General features: G+C 40.1%; 1 non-coding gene across 1 annotated transcript; it reads left to right on the top strand.

Annotated features, from left to right (window-relative positions):
* Positions 1 to 2,173: 2,173 nt before the first annotated feature.
* LOC141567059 (U6 spliceosomal RNA) lies at positions 2,174 to 2,277 on the top strand. The gene has a single exon (XR_012489455.1). It is a non-coding gene; the product is annotated as a U6 spliceosomal RNA (small nuclear RNA).
* Positions 2,278 to 6,254: the final 3,977 nt, after the last annotated feature.

The raw sequence follows: 6,254 nt of genomic DNA, 5'->3' as shown, positions 1-6,254 counted from the left end.
TTCACCTACTGGGCTCCCAGAATGACAAGACAGACAGCTAGAGGGTTTGTCTCTAGAGGTTCTGACATTTGTGAATTGGCTAAGAAAATTTCCAGGACCTAGTCACTTCACATGGAAGCTCATGGGTCAACGAAGATCACTGAAAACCACCGAATTCCAGTCAGCACCGTGGTTCCTCAGTCTGAAATGTGAACAGATAGTCATGGGTGGGTCAGCAGGCATTTAAGAAAACTCTAGCAAAAAAACAAAAATTTGAAATAAGAGACTTAGAGAAAACAAAGATAAAACAAGAAGCAAAGGAATTCTTTTTTTAAAACTATTGTTAATACCTTCAGAAAAAAATAAGATGCATATCCATGCAATAAGAACAGAAAGCTATTATAAAAGAACAGTCAGAAAATCATAAAGAGTGCATGGTTATCAAATATGGAATAACCTTAGTGAAAATTAAATAGAATTCTGGAAGATTAATATAAGAAATCTCTTAGGAAGTAGACAAAGGACAATGAGATGGAATAAAGATAAGAAATAACAGAAAAATTAAAGCATCCATCAAGGAAGTCCAATAGTCTCTTAATAGAAATTTCAGTAACAGAGCTCAGAGAGAACAAGAAAGGCAATTACAAAGAATACATCCCAAGAAGATTTCCATGATTGAAGAGTGTGAGATTCCAGATGTAAAGGATTCATCAAAAGGTCAAATATAAGAATGACTATCATCAATAAATCAACAAACAACAAGTATTGGCAAGGATGTGGAGAAAAGGGAACGCTTGTGCATTGTTGGTGGGATTGCAAATAGGTGTAGCCACTATGGGAAAACAATATGGAGTTTCCTCAAAAAATTAAAAATAGAACTACCTTATGACCCAGCAATTCCACTTCTGAGTATTTATCCAAAAAAATCCAAAACACTACTTCAAAAAGATACGTATACCCCTATGTTCACTGCAGCATTGTTTACAATAAACAAGATATGGAGGCAACCTAAGTGCCCATCAATAGATGATGGGGTAAAGAAGATGGTGTACACGTATACAATGGAATATTACTCAGCCATACAAAAGAACAAAATCTTACCATTTGTGACAACATGAATGGACCTAGAGGATATTATGCTAAGTGAAATAAGTTAGAGAAAGACAAATACCATATGATTTCACTTATATGTGGAATCTAAAGAACGAACAAAACAGAAACAGACTCATAGATACAGAGAACAAATTGACGTTTGCCAGAGGGAAGGGGTGTTGGGGAAGTTGGTGAAAAAGGTGAAGGGATTAAGAAGTACAAATTGATAGTTACACAATAGTCACAAGGATGTAAAGTACAGCATGTGGAGTGTAGTCAATAACATTGTAATAACTATGTATAGTGCCAGGCAGGTACTAATCTTATTGGTTTGGGAGGATCACTTCTTAAATTATAAAAATGTCTAACCACTATGCTATACACCCAAAACTAATATAAAATAACACTGAGTGTCAACTGTAATTGAAAAAAACGGGTCAGATGCAATGAATGAAAAAAATATGCACACCTAGATTTATCATTGTGAAATTGTAAAACAACCCAGGATGTAGGAGGGATAAACACTTTCAGAGAAGGGTGAAAAAGAGGTCACTACACAAGGCTAAGAATCGGGAAAGCATCAGACTTCTCAACAGCTACACTAGAGTCTAGAATACAGTGGAGCAATGTGTTTCCATCCTAGATATCTATATCCAGCCAAATGATAAGTCAAATATAAAGAAAGAATAAAGACATATTCAGATATTCAAGCACTCTCAAGTTTTACTCCGTGTGTGTTTTCATGAGAAGCTTCCAAGAGGATCTTCATCAAAGAAAGAGAGAAACAGAAAAAGACATGAGATCCAGGAAGACGATCATCAGAGGGGAAACTGTGCAGTGCAGGGGAAACTGAAATAGGGGTGCAGCATACCTAAAATGATCCAGTGTAAATCAAGTAGAGCTGGGGGTTGGTGGCCCCAGAGGGATGGTTTCAAGGAAAACACAACACTGTTCAGCCACCCAAGGGGCTTGACTGTGTCTAGGAAATCTCGGTAGCTCTGCCAGAAAATTTGCGGAAGCATCAATGGTAGGCACATAGAAAACTAGGCAATGACAACTTTAGCTCTTGGAAAAACAAAAAGTTGCTCAAGAAAAAGAATCAGTGCTCACTTTGGCAGCACATATACTAAAATTGGAATGATACGGAGATTAACATGGTCCCTGTGCAAAGATAACATGCAAATTCCTGAAGTATTCCATATTTTTACTAGGAAAAGAATTTTTAAATCTACATGAGATGATGGACTTAACTAAATTTATTATGGTAATCATTTCATAATACAGTAATCCTCCCTTGTCCACAGTTTCACTTTCTGCACTTTCAGTTACCCATGGTCAACTGAAGTTCAAAAATACTAAATGGGAAATTCCAGAAATAAACAATTCATAAGTTTTAAATCGCATGCTATTCTGAGTAGCATGATGAAATCTCTCATTGTCCTGTTCCATCCCACCCAGGATGTGAATCATCCCTTTGTCCAGCGTATCCACCCTGTATATACTGCCGTCCCACTAGTCACTTAGTAGACAGCTCAGTTATCAGGTCCACAGTACCGCAGTGCTTGTGTGCAGGTAACCCTGATTTGACTTAATAATGGCCTCCAAGCACAAGAGGAGCGATGCTGACAATTTGGATATGCCAAAGAGAGCAGTAAAGTGCTTCCTTTAAGTGAAAAGGTAAGTACGGCACAATAACATATTTTGGGAGATACAGAGACCACATCCTCATAACGTTTATTACAGTGTATTGCCATAATTGTTCTATTTTATTATTAGCTATTGTTGTTGATCTCTTATCGTGCCTAATTTATAAATTAAAATTTATCATAGGTATGTATTTATAGAAAAAACTTAGTTTATGTAAGGTTCTGTACTATCCATGGTTTCAGGCATTCACTGGGGGTCTTAGAATGTGTCCCGAGCAGATACGGAGCGGACTACTATATATGTAAGTCAAGTCATTATGCTATACATCTGAAACTCCCACAGTGCTGTATGTCAGTTATATCTCAATAAAACGGGGGGGAAAGAAAAGAAATAATCACATTTTTATTCCTTTGTGAACATCTTCATAGATATAAATATGAAAATCCTAAAAATTCACTTAAGAGAAAATTGCAATATAGCTGTATTGGGAGAATGAAAGAAAGACAAGGTGCAGCATGTCAGCTCAAAGAGAGAAAGCCTACAGTTATGTGGATGGAAGTTAAAAGATAATGTCCTGAAGATAGAGCAATATAATAATATTATTTAGAAATATGAAGGTAAATGCCAGCAATAAGAGCTTAAAATGTTGAAAATGGTGTTTCTAGGGAGTAAGACTCAGGCGTAAGGATGGATAGGCCAAGGAAATGCTAGGGTTTTTAAGTCTTGTCATACATTTGAATTTTGTAATCATGTACATGTATGGGTTTGATAGAAAGTAAAATTTTAATGTAGGTGTATACCCATAATGCTATAGGCATAGCTGTGTATTCTAGAAAAAGCAAGAGTCCACTGTGAGCAGATGTAGAGTGTGGAGCTAAATGATGGACTATCTGCCTGGCAAGAAAGGACTCAAATGTGGCCTGCTTTGGGAAGTTTTCCTGGAACCCCCTCACCCAAGATCCTTTTTCTTCAGTGCTCCCCCAGCTCTTGCACGTAGCTTTATTAACTCTTTATCACAATGTATTATGATTCTTTGTTTAAAAGTCTCTCTCCCCGAGCTTCTCAAGGAAAAAAAAAAAAAAGCAGGTACAGACCCTGCCCTCTTAGAACCTCTCCTTAAACATGGCATGCTGTCTCTTACCTCTGGACAGAGCTTACCTGCACAAAGCTTTCCCTGACCACTTGTCTGTCTAAAAAACACTGACTCAACTATCAAGGCTCCTTTAACACCTTCATTGACTCCCCCAGATGGCCAGTCCTCTCCTGGGTCATACTGCCCTTTGTGCAAACCTCCACTGCAGCAACTATCTCTTTGTATTGGACACAGGTATTGGCAAGCCTCTCTCTCAGATAATCATGCAAGGATCTCATTATACCCTGAGTGTGTCCCTAGTGCCTAGCAGAGTATCTGACTTTATGTCAAAGCTCAGTAAGTATTTGTCAAGTAAAGGCATGCATGAATGGGTGTGTGGCTGCATGGGTGGAGGCATGGATGAATGTGTGGATGGATGGATGGATGGATGGATGGATGGATGGATGGATGGATGGACGGACAGATAGATAGATGGATGCATGCATGGATGGATACATGCATGAAAGGGTGCATGCATAAAGGGCCAGCCTGTGTTTTCTTGTTCCATCTAAAACAAAGAGTAATATTGGTTGGTTAAATAAACAAATAAGACTGAGAAGCAGGAAGTATCCAGAAAATTCACTGTACCACTCTCCCTGGGCTAGATGTACAGGCTACACAGAGTAGGTAGGAGCTTAAGTACTACATTATTGCTTCCTTGATACTTGGGACCCAATGTGGTCCAAAACAGTGTGCACAAAAGAAGAGAGCAGAATGGAGGCAAGGGATATGGAAAGGGGAGGCAGACACCCTAAAGACACCCCTTGCTGGCAGTGACACCTGTCCCTGCTTGTGACTTCCAGTAAGCAGCTCAAATGTTTCTTGGGTGCTATGAAATGAAAGGAAGGGGCCAGAGCACCCTCCAGTAAAGACATACTGTGTGGCTTCATACCAGGGGCTTGATAAACAGGTAGAGCTCTTCTTGGGTCCAGCTTGTGGATGCAAACAACATAGCTTAGGCTAACAGTTTGCATTCTTTCTACAAAGATACCCAAGCAAGAGAACAACAAGATGCAGGGATCATTTGTGGCCCCCTCCTGCCTCTGCCCAATCCGGCACAGCCATTTCCTAAATCACAGGTCTCAACTTCATAATCTGAGTCTAAAGGGCAAGGGACATTTACCTTCAGAAGAAACTTCTGAAGCCCTACTGATGCAACTTTGTTCCCACCAAAAGGATTTTTAGCAATTGAAAGCTAAATGAATTTCTCATACATTCATCTAACCCAGGATAATAGCTGGTCAGCTTTGTAGCATAAGTTAGGGGCTGTGAAAAGACCACACTGCCCCCAAAATATCTCCCTACCGGGCGGAAATTCTTTATTTCACTTTATAATCATGCCTGAAATTCCACCAATTAGAAACTCATTTATAAGCCTCTCTTGTAAAATGTGCAAGAGTGATTAGCTTTATTTGATGTTGTTCCAGGATCTATAATTAGGACCAATGGTTTGGGCCTAATAAAGAAAAACTAATAGGCTTTAGTTTGAGTGAAAAAGCTTCTTCTGTCAGTTCTTGCTCTTCAGCAATGGGACTGGCAACTCCCATGAATGACAGATAAACAATCACTTAAGACAAAATCTTCTCTTTCTGGATGGCTCTAATGGGGTAGAAAGTTCTTCCTCACAGTGGATTAAAATTTGCTTCCTGACACTCTCAGTGGTTTGCCCTAGTTCTGCTCTCAACAACACAAAGGGAGTCTAATCACCATCCCCTTGTCAAATATTCTAAGCCAGGCCTCCTCTTCCTTGGAGATCCCACAACACTTCCTCCATGTCTAATGGCCAGGCAGTATGTGTGCACTGATTTGGTTAAATAAGGCATGCCTTCAGGATTCCTTGCCTGCCCTCCAGAGAATGTCCTGTAGTAGGTAAAAGTTGCAGGGTGTCTGTGACAGGCAGTAACAGCCTTGTAGTGTCTGCTTCCCACTGACAAAGCACTCTGGCAAACACAGGGCACTGTGGGGCTGGAAGTTTCACCTGGGTGTTGTAGTCAGGCACCAGTCCATGTACAGGAAAGTCAAATAAAAGAGAAGGGCTCAGTGAGAAAGATCCAAGATGGTGGAGTAGATAAACACTGTGCCTGTTTCCTTCTGTGAACACATTAAAATTACAACTAAATTATACAGTGATCAACAACAAGAACCATCTGAAGTCTGGCTAAACAGAAGATTTATAACCACGTCAAAACTCGTATAAGGGGTGGAGACATAAAATGGGCTGGCCTCAAACTTCTGTGCAGCAACTGAGAACTCAGAGAGATATCTCGGCCATGGAGGTTCCACCAGAGGAGTGAGAGACCCCAGCCCCACACTGGACTCCCAAGCCCTGAGTACTGGTGCCAGGAAGAGGATCCCCCACAACATCTGGCTGTGAAAAAGTGGGGATTCCAACCATCCAGGTGGG

This window comes from Rhinolophus sinicus, chromosome 4, assembly GCF_057876585.1.
Source record: "Rhinolophus sinicus isolate RSI-liver-muscle chromosome 4, RSI-T2T, whole genome shotgun sequence".
NCBI classification, from domain to species: Eukaryota; Metazoa; Chordata; class Mammalia; order Chiroptera; family Rhinolophidae; genus Rhinolophus; species Rhinolophus sinicus.
This window is presented reverse-complemented; position numbering and strand designations above follow the sequence as displayed.